Raw genomic sequence first — 17,379 nt, forward strand, 5'->3', positions numbered from 1 at the left:
GGGATCGCGCCCGGGAATCATTTTGGTGATTTTACCCCCAATTCCAACCTTTGATGCTAAGTGCCAAGCAGGGCAGTAATGGGTCCCATTTTTATAGTCTTTGGTATGACTTGGTCGGGGTTTGAACTCACAACCTACCGATCTTAGGACTGACGCTCTAACCACAAGCATTACACAAACAAAATTGTTCAATCGCTATACAAACGACATTTGTAAAGTTACAAAATGACTTAAAATTAGTATTTTTTGCAGATGACACGATTGTGTTTTGTTCAGGACAGAACATACAGAAGTTAATACAAATAATCCATCCATCCATTTCCCACCGCTTGTCCCTTTTCGAAATAAACTGAAACTGAACTGAAAAAAACAAAAAAAACTTTATTTTTAAATATTCTGCTGGTTCTCTTTGTTGTTATCTTTTCTGAACTGCGGTGTCACTGAATCATTGCTGTATTATCACAACTTTGATAACTCACGTGTGTTCTAAATCCAGTCAAACAGTTATTTGCTAATCATGCAGCATTATAGAATACTTTACTAAAAAATATATGGTGCACTTAACAAAGCATCTAAAATGAACATATTTGGTGTAAAATGTATTTAACATTGTGATGTTAATCGGTCCCATTCTATCATGAATTTGATCAGTTCTAATAATAAACTGTACTTGTATTTCTAATTTGAAAACATTTGTTGTCATGTCATCAGTTTGCATGTCAGCAATTGTTTGCTGTGGCCTTTCTGAACTTGTTTGATTAAAACACTATTATTTTTTTTTCGCACATACCAAAAATAAGATGTGGGAAGGCTACCCTATTTTACCTCTATTTATGGGACCGCTGCTGCCGGTTTGATTCACAGACAAGACTAATGAGTCATTTTGACATAGAGACTCACTGGCAGTGTTCCCTGAGGACGGCGAGGGCGGGAGGACGGCAGAGAAGGGCAGTTGGGGTTTACTGTCACTCCTCCTCTCAGGGTCAAGTGTCTTCCATAGGGGCTTTAGAGGCACAGTAATCCAGCGAGATGGGAGAGATCAGCTTCCACTGCGATGAAAATGTGATATGACAGGCGACGATAGATGAGACACGATGGTGGAATTCTAAGACAGAGCAAGTGCTTGCTTTGGGCTGTAATATTAGACTTTCAACTTGATTTGGTTTTATAAATGCGTAATATGTACTTACACCCTTGTTTGCTATATAAAAAGGATTATAAACATATAATGCAGTGCAGTTCCTAACATTGTATGTGTTTTATTACACGTGCGGCAACGTCCAAACGCTCCAAAACCACAAACACTTTAATACATAAACACCGGCGCGCACAAAAGTGTTTAACAAAGTTTAACCTGTATTTGGTTCATCTTTTCAGTGACCCACTAATGGTAACATGGAGGTCGTGTTATAGTTTTTGGTATGACTTTGATCAAGTTGTATACAACCTCTTTAAATGTAGATCAAAGACATAATGAAGAGTATAACGAGCTGAACCCCCAGAAAACAGTGGCGATGATCATGGACTTCAGGAAAGTCACAGCCCCACATTCCCCCCTCACCCTGATTGACTTTCCCACTCCTGTCTCCATTGTGGACTCCTTCCGTTCCTTGGGCACCACCATCACCCAGGACCTCAAGCGGGAGCCGACCATCAGCGCCCTCGTCAAGAAGGTACAGCAGAGGATTTACTTTCTGCGACAGCAGAGGAAACTTAAAGTCCTGACGAAGATGCTGGTGCAGTTTTACTCAGCCATCATCGAGTCCATCCTCACCTCCTCCATCACCGTGTGGTTCCCCGGCGCCACAGTCCAGGATAAGCATCGACTGCAGCGCGTCGTACATGCTGCTGAGAAGGTTATTGGCTGCAAACTCCCACCACTCCAGGACCAGGAGGAGACCCACACCTTCCGCCACTGAACAGTTTTTTCCACTTGGCCATCAGGCACATGAACAATAACAAGATCTGATAGCTCAGTTACAGCTCTTTTTATTACCTATTCTGTGTTATGCGTTTTATGTTGCACGATTGCACCAATACAAATTCCTAGTTTGAGAACCCGTTCTCAAACAATGGCAACAAAAACTATTCTAATTCTGATTCTGATTCTGATTTTGAACTGTTTGCTCATATAACTCAGGTTAACGTGCAACTTTTTATAGTAGCTTAGTTAACACCCTAGTAGCTTGACTGCCTTCCCACAATAGCCTAGCTAACTTCCTGCTCGGTTGGTTTGATTGTTTGATTGATTGAAACATTTTTTAGTAGATTGCACAGTACAGTACTGTAGGAGAGACGGAGCGGCTCACTTTGGCCCGGCTCACTTTGGCCCGGCTCAAGATGGCGGCCAGGAGGCGGAGGATGAAGCGGATTAAGGAGGCGGGGTGTGCGTGGAGCAATGCCACCGTAATCAGAGTCAGGTGCGTAACACACAAACCGGGTCTCAATCTGTCCATCTCCTGACAGCATTTAAGAGGGGAGAAGGAGGAAGGAGGAAAGAGAGAGTCAGAGTGAAGACAACGGAGAGAGACCAGACGAACAAGACGAGCGACACCGGACGAACGATGAGCCCCCGAGAAAGACGGAGTCATCGGCGACCGAAAGGCCAGCCCAGACGAGCGAGTGAGACCTGACGAACTATGAGCTCCCGAGGAAGACGGAGTCCCCATCGACCGAAAGGTCAACCGAGACGAGCAACAGAGGAGAAAGCGCTGGAGATCGGCGCATCCAAACTGGGATACAGAACTGTTTATTGAAATAATAAACGAGAGTCAAACCTGCTCCGTGATGTCTTTCCTGGGTGATCCATATAATCCACGCTACTATAGTCAGAGCCATTTCACAGTGGCGCCCGACGCGGGTGGATCATCGGAGGCAGGGGAGGACGACTCACTCTGGACGCTCGTCGCGAATTTAAACAAACTGTCGTAGGAAAAGCGTCAGTATTGCCAGCTTCTGCAAACACTGGTGGACCAAATGGGGGGAGGCGGCGAGTGCCCCGCCCCAAAAAAAAAGGCAAGGAGAATGCCAGTGAAGTCTGGGCGGAAACGTCCTACATGGAAGGCGGAGTTGGGCAGGCGGCAGTGGCATCTGCAGACCACCAGGGCGAGCTGTCGGCCAAAGAGAGGGAGGACGAGTTTGCCCTGCTAAAGGATGATGATGATGATGAAGAGGAGCATGGTGAGGATGTACCAGAGCATAATGATGAAGAAGAGGAATCTAATGATGAAGAAACTCAAGAAATTGAGAAAGGAGAAGAAGTACTTGAAGAAATTCAGGAAAATGATGAAGAAGAGGAATCAAATGATGAACAAACTCAAGAAATTGAGAAAGGAGAAGAAATACTTGAAGAAATCCGGGAAAATGATGAAGATGAAGAAGAAATTGAAGATTAAGAAAATGATGAAGATAAAGAAGTTGAAGATGAAAAAGAAGTTGAAGAAACTCAAGAAATTTAGAAAGAAGAAAAAATACTTGAAGAAATTTGGGAAAATGATGAAGATGAAGAAGATTGCACAGTACAGTACTGTGGAGAGACGGAGCCGCTCATTTTGGCCCGGCTCAAGATGGCGGCCAGGAGGCGGAGGATGCAGAGGAACAAGGAGGTGGGGCGTGCCTGGAGCAACGCCACCGTAATCAGAGTCAGGTGCGTAACACACACACCGGGTCTCAATCTGTCCATCTCCTGACAGCATTTAAAAGGGGAGAAGGAGGAAGGAGGAAAGAAAGAGTCGGAGTGAAGACAGCGGAGAGAGACAAGACGAACAAGACAAGCGAGACCAGACGAACGATGAGCCCCCGAGGAAGACGGAGTCACCGGCGACCGAAAGGTCAGCCGAGACGAGCAGCAGAGGAGGAAGCGCTGGAAATCGCCGCGACCGACTGGGACACAGAACTGCTTATTGAAATAATAAACGAGAGTCAAACCTGCTCCGCGATGTCCTTCCTGGGTGATCCAAACAATCCACGCTGCAAAGGTCACAGTCGTTTCACAAGTACATATTCTAATTCCGTACAATTGACCACTAAATGGTAACACCCAAATAAGTTTTTCAACTTGTTTAAGTAGGGGTCCACGTTAATCAATTCATGGTACAAATATATACTATCAGTATAATACAGTCATCACACAAGTTAATCATCAGAGTATATACATTGAATTATTTACATTATTTACAAACGGGGAGTTGGATGTGGGGGGGGGGGGGTAGGTTTGGTTGCTCTCAGCACTTCAGTCATCAACAATTGCATCATCTGAGAAATGGACATTAAAACAGTGTAGGTCGGACTTTGTAGGATATGTACAGCAAGTAGGGGACATAGAGAGATCATAAAGCATAATAACAAGTATATACATTTGATTATTTCTGATCCGGGGAGATGGGATGTGGAGAGGGAGGGTGTTAGTTTAGGGTTGTAGTTGCCAGGAGGTGTTGTTTTACAGCGGTTTTGAAGGAATATAGAGATGCACTTACTTTTACACCTGTTGGGAGTGCATTCCACATTGATGTGGCATAGAAAGAGAATGAGTTAAGACCTTTGTTAGATTGGAATCTGGATTTAACGTGGTTTGTGGAGCTTCCCCTGGTGTTGTGGTTATGGCAGTCATTTACTTTAAGGAAGTAGTTTGATATGTACTTCTGTATCAGGGAGGTGTAGCGGATTTTATAAACTCGGCTCAGTCCAAGTTGTTTTACTCTGTCCTCCACCCTGAGCCAGCCCACTTTGGAGAAGTGGGTTGGAGTGAAGTGTGATCTGGGGTGGAGGTCTACAAGTAACCTGACTAGCTTGTTCTGGATGTTTGGAGTCCAGATTTGAGGGTTTTGGAGGTGCTGGGGTAACAGGAGGTGCAAGCGTAATCAAAAAAGGGTTGAATGAGAGTTCCTCGATAGAATCTTCATGGTGCTTTTGTTGACCAGAGAGGAGATTCGCTAGAGAAATCTTGTTCGTTGGTTGACCTTTTTGATTACCTTGGTTGCCATTTTATCACAGGAAAGATTAGCCTCTAGAATGAAACCTAGGTAGGTGACCTCATCTTTCCTGGTGATAACAATGTCACCCACTTTTATAGTGAAGTCACTGACTTTCCTTAGGCTTATTTTGGACTCAGAACTTCTTTGGTAACCTGGCTAACTTCCTGGTAGCGTGGCCAGCTTCCTGCCAGCCTGTCTAACTTTCTGCTGGCGTGGCTAACTTCCAATAGTAGCCTGGCTAACTTACTGGTAGTCCCGCAAACTTTTGAGTAGCCTGGCTAATGTTACGATCCATTACATGGATCGTTTGTTGTTTGCTTTTGTGTATGTTTTGATCACGTTTTGGACTCTGCCGATCCCAGTATTTGAGCACTTCCTTGTTTGTATTCGTCACCATAGCGACTTCATTTGTTCAACCTGCACTGACGCACACCTGTTTTTGATTACCGTTTCTGTATTTATACCTGCCTCCTCCCTTTGTTCTGCCTGAGTTCTTCATTTGCTTTTTGCAAACACTCACGTTCGATGATCTGGTCCGTTTTTTGGCTGCTAAGTTCCATCTTTGCTTCTGGGCGCTCGACGCGTGCCTCTTTGGACTTTACCTCAGTGCTAGTGTTAGCCTAGCTCCCCGTGCATTGCACGCACTTTCTTTTGTCTTTGCATCAGTGTTCTTTTGTCATTGTATAAATTAAATCCAGCTCCTACCTGCTAACTTGCTTGTCTGGACCCATGCATCTTGAGTTGACACCTCCGCGCATCTCAATGTGCTCCGAACGTGACAGCTAAATTCCTTAAGTAGCCTTGTTAACTTTCTGCTAGCCAAGCTAACTTCCTGGTAGACTTTTAAACTTTCTAGTAGCCTGGCTAACTTCCTGGCAGCCCGGTTAACTTTCTGTAGTAGCTTGTCTAACTTCCTTGTAGCCTGGCTAATAGGGTGACCAAGTGTCCGGATTTAGGCCGGACAGTCCGGATTTTTAATGCTTTGTCCGGCGTCCGGCGCAACATCAAGCCGGACACGTATTTGTCCTCCTTTTTGAGGCACTAGGCTTGAAGAGCGGAGTTTTTTCAATAGCCAATCATAGATCGTAAAAAAATGCCCCCAACGCAGTAACATATATGGCTGAATTCCCATTAGCTCCCTGCTTGGCACTCAGCATCAAGGGTTGGAATTGGGGGTTAAATCACCAAAAATTATCCCCGGGCGCAGCCTTTATACATGGTAACATTACTGTAGCATAAAGTACATTTATGTCATGTGTTGTATACGTTCAACACTGCCAGAAAGCACGTCTTTGTTTTTTCATTATCCATCGTGTTTGAAGGCTGCAGAAAAATTGCATATTTTCAGATAAGTTGTTTATATTTAGCCATGTCAAGCGCTAAACTTGTTTTTGTGGATGTGGCCATCTTGATTTCCGACCTGGTAACTGGAACGCTCACAATTCGGCTGTGACGTCATTCCAAGCTCTGACTTCCAACTTCTGAGGTAAATTAGAAAATGTAGGCCTTCATACATAGACATTTATGTACAAAAATTCATGCCTGGAGCATAATAATGTTAACAAAAATGTTGTATGTTACAGTCGTTTATAAAAATAACAAATTGTATCTCTTCTATAGAGAATGGGGACATCTCAACACCCTTGTTTCTCAGCCTATCTCTGATCTCCTCCCAAAACCCAGGTACACTCTCACATTCCACAAACACCCTGCTAACTCCCCATAATAGCCGAGCTAACTTTTTGGTAGCCAGGCTATCCTCCTGGTAGCCTGGCTAACTTGCTAGCAGCTTGACTAACTATATGGTAGACCTGGATAACATTCTGGTGGACTGGCAAATTTCAGTTGTTTTTTTCTGTGAAACTGTGGCATTTCTTTCATGCAGTGGTTTTGGCGGTGTGTGGGTATTTTGCAGGGATTTTCAGCATTTTCATATGGCAGTATTTTTTTCGCATTCAATGTTTGTTGGACGTTGGCGTTATTGCATGTTTTTCCAAAATTACAAGTGCTCTCATAATCACTTACATTGTAGAGTTGTATTCCACTATACACTATGTAAATATCTGAAAGAGAGCGACTTTACTCTGTTACTGTACACTAGTTTCAAATGATTAAAGGACAAGCGGTACAAAATGGATGAATAGTAATCAGAGGATAAAACCTCTTAGATGCTGAAGTGCAGCAAAGATGTGAAGCAGGCCAGGCATCAGCCTTTGAAAGACTGAAGCTTGTTAGTCAAAAACATCACCTTGAGCTCACTCATGTCTGGTTTGAAAAAACAATTATGAGACAAAATGATTGACAGTCAACACAGCAGGAAAACATAGTCTGCACCCACAACAAGTACATTAATAAGCAGCTTTAATTAACACAAGTAGGATTTCAAAAGACCTCAGTCTCGTATGGAATGCATTCTAATGAAGCATTGGCGATAGACAGGGAGTCTCTAAATAATTGCAACTAATCTTAATATCTTGCCAACCCACATTCATAAATAAAACATTGAACTGGGGATTTATGGCAAGACTTGTAAATCTGTTTTGCAGTGATTTACAGTATGACTTAATTAAAATAGCAGTAACTACTCATGTCCAAAAGGTGACACAATTGAGTCATATAATACTCTACAAAATCGAGCTTCAATAGAACAAATGCAATTGTTTAAAAACATTGCACATAAGTGTGTGTTCTGCCTTTCTCCTATGTTTTTTTCTTTGCTGGGTTTCTCATTGTGCCTAAATATTGTTATTACAGCTCCCTGTTGCACTGAGGGTCAACAGCTCTAATTAGTTTCCTCTGGGTATTCTCGTTTGTGGTCTTTTATAAACAGCTTGTAATCATCCTGTAGTTTAGCAAAGTTGTAACTTGACATTAATGTGTACAACGTGTGTGTTCATATTCGCAAACTCGGATAACAACTACCTGAAACAACCTCTGGGTTATAGTACATTTATATATTATCCATTTATTCAGCAGCTTTGAACACTGTGTTTCATACTAGTACTTTTTGTACTAAAAGTGGGAAAAAAAATAAACATTCCAAATGTCTTAAATGGCTCAAAAGTCTTACTTTAAAAAACGTTTAGTATATATAAGACGGGTTGATAACTATACAAAATAATACCTAGTTACATCTGATTATAAAAGCATTTTTGCAAAGCAAAAACACATAGTGACTGATTAAACCCCAGCCATGAATGAGTGTTCCACAGGTGGGTGGGCCATCTTTGCTTGGCTGCATTATTTGCTCAATAAATTTGAAAAAAAAAAAAAAAAATGGGGTGCGGAAAAAAGTCTGAGAGAGAGAAAGAGAGTACATACACAGTTTCTACTTGGCAGTAGATTTTATTTATGACCTGGGAAGAAGCTTGCACAATATGAGGTGAGTCAAACCTTGGATTGAGATTTTGACAAGTAGAATAAGGATAAGCCATGCAAAAACAACAACACCACTCTCAGTCATTGCCTTAGAGCAAAGATGAATATAATTATTATTAAATGTGTTGCTTAGTCACATGTGCATTCTGGTTATACATTTGCAGTACTTGCATGGGATAGGAAAATTCAATTTTAAACAATGTATTGTATAGTACTTTTTCTATTCACAGTATAATGTATAGTTAGCCCTATATTGGAAACTCAAATAAGGTTTCATGAATTAAATCAACACAAGAAAGTGAGATGGATGAAAACCACATCAAAACTTCACTCTGCATTGTTTTCGGTTTTGATTTCTGCTGTACAGTGCGCCTTTCATAATGTTTTGAATTATATTTTGAATTATATTTTCCTTCTTAAGCGTGGCACAAGTTGTTCAGCCCTGAACTCTGAGAACTAAGTCAGTAATAAAGCTGCTGTAGTCTCCAGGGAAACAAGAGCTAATCCCATTGTCATCAATTTAAAGCAAATATTTAGAACATTGGACTCTGTTTTGGACATGTAAGGAAATTATTGGTTTGACTGTGAAGCTGTTTATAACAAATGCACCGCAATTTTAATGCAAACAAAGAAATATTGCATTGATTGTAAATTAAGAGCCTGTTTTTTTAAATTGCACAACGTTACATTAATTTTACCAAAAAGTACCACAATAACTCACTGACTATCTTAAAGGAACACTGACCTTTTTTTTAAAAATATATTTGCCTGTAATTCACAATCGTTATGTAAGAGAAGAACATGTATGATTTTTGTTTTTTCATGCACTCTAACTAGAACATGAGCATTAGCAAAAATCAGCCAACAATGAACTCAATAGTGTCAAAATATTCCGCGGATAGAGTGCTCTAAAGAAGCATACCAAAACATCCATCAAGGTTTTGTATACCCACTGTAAGTATACATTATATGTAATAAAGTAGCAGGCACGTTCAAAATAACATGTAATATGTACACATTTTGCTTATTTCAAACATTCTGCGGTGCATTAATTTTATAGACGCATCAAAGCGTTCTTTATTTGTAATATTTCCAATATAATTCAAAATATAATTCAAAACATTATGAAAGGCTTACTGTACAAAAACTACTACTTATCATGACATACTTCATGAGAGACAATGACACAATAACACAATCACTTCCTGTACAATGTCTGCTCTCACTGGAATTCCGACTGTTTAAAAATGTATCATAATCCTCATGAAGGGTTAAAAAAAATCTGGATGCAAATGAAAATTTTTGGTGTCTTTTGTATATCCTTGTATGCGTCAAATGTCAAAGTTGACCAACTTCTCGGTTTATGGCCTCAACCTTCTACTTTCCAGGTGAGAGGCATGATTTATAATCTAGAAAAACGTTTACCAGCCAAGAGGCGATGAAGAAGCTCACCAGATGATGATGTCAAAATAGCAGCATGAGCTTGTTACCTGTCTGTGATCAATGCACCGCTAAATGCAAGTCTTTAACGTTGGTGTTTATAATAACAAAATCACTAATACTTGGTGAATATTCAGGTCACGGAATGTAAATGTAGTATTGTTGGCGATTTTTGGATGTTTTTTTAGAAGGTTTGATGGGCATAATAGACACGCAATAGACACAATGACGACATGACTTCCAGGTGCTCCATTCCTAGCTGACTTTGCGAGGAAGATATACGTGTTTTGTTTTACATAGGGATTGTGAATGATAAGCAAAATTAAAAGTAAAGTGCAGTGCCCACATAAACCAGAAGCGAAACAACTGACCCTCCCAAACCACATCCATAAATAAACACCCCAAAACTTTGAAAAGATGACAAAAACACAAACAAACACACCGAAAAAAAACACCATGACCCCATAAGCCAGAACAACACCCAATGACACCTGCGCCAAGAAATCCTACTGTGCGGCCACTAAACCCAGTCATACAAAAAAACTAATCCCCAATACAATGTAAACTTTAGTGACGTTTGACTTTATTCCACCAATCAAACAGCGCCTTGCATTCTTCCTTGCTAGGAATAACAAGCCAGTGGCAGTGTTGATTTTGTTGACTAAAAATGTTTGTCTTAGTTATTGTCAACAGCCTATTTTCCCCTGACTCAAATAGGACAATAATGAATCGCAACAAATGCACATTGACGAAAACAATTACAAAATTAATTGACAATTTTGTTGACGAACATAAAAACGAGACGAAAATGTTGACGAAATCCAATCATATTTAATATTCTCTCTCGGCAGGTGGGACAAGTTATGAATCCATTCAATCACAGTAGCATGCAAGACAGGGGCGGGAGTAAATCGCGGCAGGGATCCAATCAGAACTACAACTACTGAGACCCAGTGTTTGGATTATTTCCCGGGAAAAAAAACTATTTTGTAGGGATGTAACTATAAATAGTAACAATGAAAAAGGCGGCAAAACTCCCAACAGTTAGTATTACCCTTTTAAATTAAAATGATAAAAAAACTTAGATTGATAACTACCAGGGATGGGTCATGCGTTTTTCACCTATGATGTCCTACTTAGTCCGACTTCAGCCCTCAAAATACCGTAATTTATGTCACCACAAGGACACAGCTGGGGATAGGATACAGAAACACACTTGCACACTACTGGACATTTAATCCCCTCAACAGTGTACAAAACGGTCAATTTGTTGGCACATTTAACATTCAATAAACCCACTTCAGCAATTAAAACATATCTTACGTGTTACTGTCAAAATTAAAAGAATTGAAGAAAACAAATGAACATGAAAAAATTAAGAAATAAAATATTTGAACTCACAATTTGGAGGGCCCATTCACCGCCGGGATAGCTTCCGGGCTCGGCCGACCTCGTTTCACAAGATCTAGTTTCTCTTAAGTATTCTTCTTAAAAAAATGGCCTTGGAAATATATATCTGCCACCTAATGAACATGTTGCTCTCCTTCAATCAATCAATCAATCAATGTTTATTTATACAGCCCTAAATCACAAGGGCTATTGTTACACATATCATTACAATATGTCTTCTACACCTGGAAGGAAGAGAAGTCATATGGACACATTTTACCTCTGCAATGATAAACAAGATATATTTTATACCTTGACGGCTCTATTTTAGCTGCTAAAAATACAACTAATTTGAAGCGTCTTCTGCAGGCTAATCATCAGGACATCGATAGAGCAATGAGTAAGCTAATATTCCCAAATGACTCATACTGTACTAAATTACTGTCATTATTAAAGACAATAGAGAAGGAGGAAGACTCAACCACTACTTTTGTTGTAACCACAGCGAAGCTTGGCCGGCAATCTAGAATATAACTAGTTTGTTTCTTCACGTGATCATTTAGTCTAATATAAGTTTAATATTCAGCATTTAAAAAAACATGCTCAATTTCAGCTAAAATAATAACACACAATATAGTTAGTGTGAAGTGTACTTATTGAAATGTGCATGGAATGCAGGTCTTGTGAATTTAGTTTCTGAGATGCTATGCAATAATAAATATTTAATTAAAGTGCTTTCAAGACAACTTCAAAGACGCGCTGTCTTTATGTTCTCTTTGACAACGTTTACTGTCATTTTAGTGGACTAAAATGTTGAGAAATTGAGTCTACTAGACTAAAACTACATTAATATAGATCAGTGGTTCTCAGCTTTTTTCCAGTGATGTACACCCTGTGAACATTTTTTTAATTAAAGTATCCCCTAATCAGAGCAAAGCATTTTTGGTTGAAAAAAAAAGATAAAGAAGTAAAATACAGCACTATGTCATCAGTTTCTGATTTATTAAATTGTATAACAGTGCAAAATATTGCTCATTTGTAGTGGTCTTTCTTGAACTATTTGGAAAAAAAGCTATACAAATAACTAAAAACTTGTTGAAAAATAAACAAGTGATTCAATTATAAATAAAGATTTCTACACATAGAAGTAATCATCAACTTGAAGTGCCCTCTTTGGGGATTGTAATAGAGATCCATCTGGATTCATGAACTTAATTCTAAACATTTATCCATAAAAAAATACATCTTTAACATCAATATTTATGGAACATGTCCACAAAAAATCTAGCTGTCAACACTGAATATTGCATTGTTGTATTTTTTTTTAAGTTTATGAACTTACATTCATATTTTGTTGAAGTATTATTCAATAAATATATTTATAAAGGATTTTTGAATTGTTGCTATTTTTAGAATATTTAAAAAAAATCTCACGTACCCCTTGGCATACCTTCAAGTACCCCCAGGGGCACACGTACCCCCATTTGAGAACCACTGATATAGATGATTAAAATATGACTAAAACTAGAGTACATTTTCATAAAAGGACTATGACTGAAACTAAATAAAAAACTGTTGTCAAAATTAACACTGGTTGGTGGTATGATAAAATAAAAACCTACCTGTTTAACAAATTAAATAATGTCCCAAAAATGAGACAATTTAATTACCCGACATGACAACAGCACGTTCCTGCTGTTTGACACAACTGGTTAGCAGAAACCTCTAACAACATTTGACTAAAATAGCGATCTTTTTGTATGTTTCTGACGATCCTAATAACCACAAGAGCCATTTAGGCACATTAAAACATTACAAACAACAATAAATAGCAGTGGAAAGTTGCAGTTATCTGTTAGATCTGGAGTTGGAAAGTTACTAGCGCCAGCTTACCATGTATCGATTAACGTGGACCTCGACTTAAACAAGTTGAAAAACTTATTTGGGTGTTACCATTTAGTGGTCAATTGTATGGAATATGTACTGTACTGTGCAATCTACTAATAAAAGTTTAAATTAAATCCCCCAAAAAAGCTTATTAGCATGTGGCTTCTCTTCTTCTATTGTATTTACACTCCCACATACCTAAACAAGCTGAAATGACCACAATTGCCCCCTAGTGTACGAGAGGCACACTGCATATGGCCATCAGTCACTTTAGTTTAGATGATAGCATGGAAACTAAAACTTCACATGTAGATGTGAAAATAGAAGAAACTGTATTATTTGACAATTTAGACTAATTTAGTGCATATAATATATTGATTGTAAAAAGTTACATGACGTTAGCCAAAGCTGCACAAAACGTCAATGATTATTTTTAAAATAGTAAAAAACATTTATATCATGTGCTGTCATCCGTGTCACTAAAAATGTTCTCATTTCAGCCTAAAATAATTTCACTTCTAACTGGAGAAAACATGTTGCAACAAACTGTATATGAATTGTATGTTCTACACACGCACATTAACATCTACACTACTACAATTGTAGTAAAAAAAAAACCTTAAAAAAAGTTACATGTTACTCAATTCTTGAGTGTTTTTTTCGCGGGATACTTACTTACTCTTTCACAAATAATTATTTTGATGACTACATTTTACTTTTACTTGAGTTAAAGTTAAAGTTAAAGTACCAATGATTGTTACACACACACACACACACACACACACACACACACACACACACACACACACACACTATGTGTGGTGAAATTTGTCCTCTGCATTTGACCCATTCCCTTATTCACCCCCTGGGAGGTGAGGGGAGCAGTGGGCAGCAGCGATGGCCGTGCCTGGGAATCATTTATGGTGATTTAACCCCCACTTCCAACCCTTGATGCTACTAATTGCAAAAAAGTTGGCACAGGGGCGTTTTTACCACTGTGTTACATGGCCTCTCCTTTTAACAACACTCAGTAAACGTTTGTAAACAGAGGAGACCAATTTTTTAAGCTTTTCAGGTGGAGTTATTTCCCGTTCTTGCTTGATGAACAGCTTAAGTTGTTCAACAGTTCGGGGTCTCAGTTGTCATATTTTACGCTTAATAATGCGCCACACATTTTCAATAGGAGGCAGGTCTGGGCTACAGTACAAGCAGGCCAGTCTAATACCCGCACTCTTTTACTATGAAGCCACGCTGTTGTAACACACGCAGAATGTGGCTTGGCATTGTCTTGCTGAAATAAGCAGGGGCGTCAATGAAAAAGACGTTATAACAACATATGTTGCTCCAAAACTTGTATGTACCTTTCAGCATTAATGGTGCCTTCACATATGTAAAAGTTATAATACACCCCCATACCATCACAGATACTGGCTTTTGAACTTTGCGCCTATAGCTATCCGAATGTTTTTTTTCCTCTGGTCCGGAGGACACGACGTCCAAAGTTTCCAAAAAACAATTTGAAATCTGGACTAGTCAGACCACAGAACACTTTTCCATTTTGCATCAGGCCATCTTGGATGAGCTCGGGCCCATCAAAGCCGACGATGTTTCTGGGTGTTGTTGATTAATGGCTTTAGCTTTGCTAAGTAGACTTTTAACTTGGTTTTACAGATGTAGCGACAAACTGTAGTTACTGGCAGTGGTTTTCTGAAGTGTTCTTGAGCCCATGTGGTGATATCCTTTACACACTGATGTCGCTTTTTGATGCTGTACTACACGAGGGATCGAATGTCACGGGAATTTTTAGGCCTACTGAAACCCGCTACTACCCACCACGCAGTCTGATAGTTTATATATCAATGATGAAATATTAACATTGCAACACATGCCAATACGGCCTTTTTAGTTTACTAAATTGCAATTTTACATTTCCTGGGAGTTTCGTCTTGAAAACGTTGTGTAATGATGACGTGTAAGCAAGACGTCACGGGTTTTTAGGAAGTATGAGCGCTGCGCACACACAGAGCTAAATGTTGTCTGCTTTAACCGCATAACTACACAGTATTTTGGAGATTTGTGTTGCTGGATCTTTTGCAATTTGTTAAATAAATATTGGAGAAGTCACAGTAGAAAGATGGAGTTGGGAAGCTTTAGCCTTTAGCCACACAAACACATGGTGATTCCTTGTTTAAAATTCCTGGAGGTGAAACTTTACTATGGATCACAGCGGTCAAGCGAACATGAATCACGACGGAATGTCAACCAGCAGGTTTCGGTGAGAAAATTGTGGTTAAAAAGTCGCTTCTTACCGGAGAAAAGCTGAGTTTGTGCCGTCCATAGCTGCCGTCGACTCCCCTGAGGCACTGCGCATCAAGACACCCGTGGAGACACCTTTCCGACTATCAGGTACAGTTAAACTCACTAAAACACTAGCAACACAATAGAAAGATAAGGGATTTCCCCGAATTATCCTAGTAAATGTGTCTAAAAACATCTGAATTCGTCCCAATGCAATCGCGTTTTTCTCTTTTTCCAGTCCGTCGCTATCAATATCCTCAAACACGAACTTCACTCAAATTAATGGGGAAGTTGTCGTTTTCTCGGTCGAAATAGCACTTTTTGTTGGAGGCTCCCATTAAAAACAATGTGAATATGTGAGGAGCCATCAACATGTGACGTCATCATCTGCGACTTCCGGTAGAGGCAGGGCTTTTCTTTTAGCAGCGAAAGTTGCGAACTTTATTGTGGATGTTCTCTAGTAGATCCTTTTAGCAAAAATATGTAAATATCGCGAAATGATCAAGTATGACACATAGAATGGACCTGCAATCCCCGTTTAAATAAGAAAATCTCATTTCAGTAGGCCTTAATGTTGGTTTTCTGCCTTGCCGGTTAGGTGCAGTGATTTTTCCAGATTCTTTCAGAACGTTTTGATAATATCAAGGACCGTAGATGGTGAGATCCCTAGTAGCTCCTTGAGAAATGTTGTTCATACACTGTTCAACAATTTGCTCACGCATTTGTTCACAAAGTAGTATCCCTTGCCTCATCTTTGTTTGTGAATGACTGAGCATTTCATGGAAGCTGCTTTTATACCCATCATGGCATCCATCTGTTCCCAATTAGCCTGTTCACCTGTTAGATTTTCCAAATAAGTGTTTGATGAGCATTCCTCAACTTTGTCAGTCTTTTTTGCCACTTATGCCATCTTTTTTGAAACATGTTGCAGCCGTCAAATTCTAAATGAGCTTATATTTGCAAACAATAACAACATTTATCAGTTTGAATGTTAAGTATCTTGTCTTTGCAATCCATTCAATTGAATATAAGTTAAAAAGGATTTGCCAATCATTGTATTCTGTTTTTTTTTACCATTCACACAACGTGCCAACTCCACTGGTTTTGGGTTGTGTACTTATTTCCCTATTTTCTGCACAAATACTCAAATATGGCAACACTGTAGAGCTGTAGAGAATATGGAGTGATTTTTGGTCCAGAACATATTTTGCTTTATTCATTATTGATGTATTTTGTCACGTTATGTTATACATTTTTATGGGTGTTTCAGTTTATTGTGTTATCTATTATTACACCCAAAAATAGGTTGTCATTTATTCATTGAAAGTCTGTCTATTTATATTTGTGTTTGTGTTTCTCTTATGCTGCTACCAAAGCTAATTGTTTTAGTTTTAGTCTGTTCTTGTTAATTTCTGCTATTATTTGTATCAGCTTCTGTGTGTTCTGTCCTGAACAAAACGCAGTCACTGTGTTGTGTTTACCTCACACAAGATGCTGTAGTTGGTGACTCCAATGTGGATGGCGACCTTCCCTAACCATACTTGACTTCTTTGTTGTGGGCAAAGTGATGTAGAAGCTTTCCACAATTCTAGCGGATGAAGCAGCCCCTTGCTGAACAGGAGGGCATGTTTAAACGTCAAAATGTACTGAGGAAGTGCCGCAAACACATACCAGCAGCCAAAGTTGGTAGCAGTCAGGGCGTCCAGCAGTCACGTGCGTGCCTTTTAAACGCCATTGAGGAGAAACCGAGTTGGCCCAGCTCTCTTTAACACGACTCTGGTATCTCCTATGTGTGACTACCATCGACTGGTCACACTTATCAATCAATCAATCAATGTTTACTTATATAGCCCTAAATCACTAGTGTCTCAAAGGGCTTCACAAACCACAACACAAACCACTACGACATCCTCGGTAAGCCCACATAAGGGCAAGGAAAACTCATACCCAGTGGGACGTCGGTGACAATGATGACTATGAGAACCTTGGAGAGGACCCCATATGTGGGGACCCC

This window comes from Nerophis ophidion, linkage group LG04 (genome assembly GCF_033978795.1).
Source record: "Nerophis ophidion isolate RoL-2023_Sa linkage group LG04, RoL_Noph_v1.0, whole genome shotgun sequence".
Classification (NCBI taxonomy): Eukaryota; Metazoa; Chordata; class Actinopteri; order Syngnathiformes; family Syngnathidae; genus Nerophis; species Nerophis ophidion.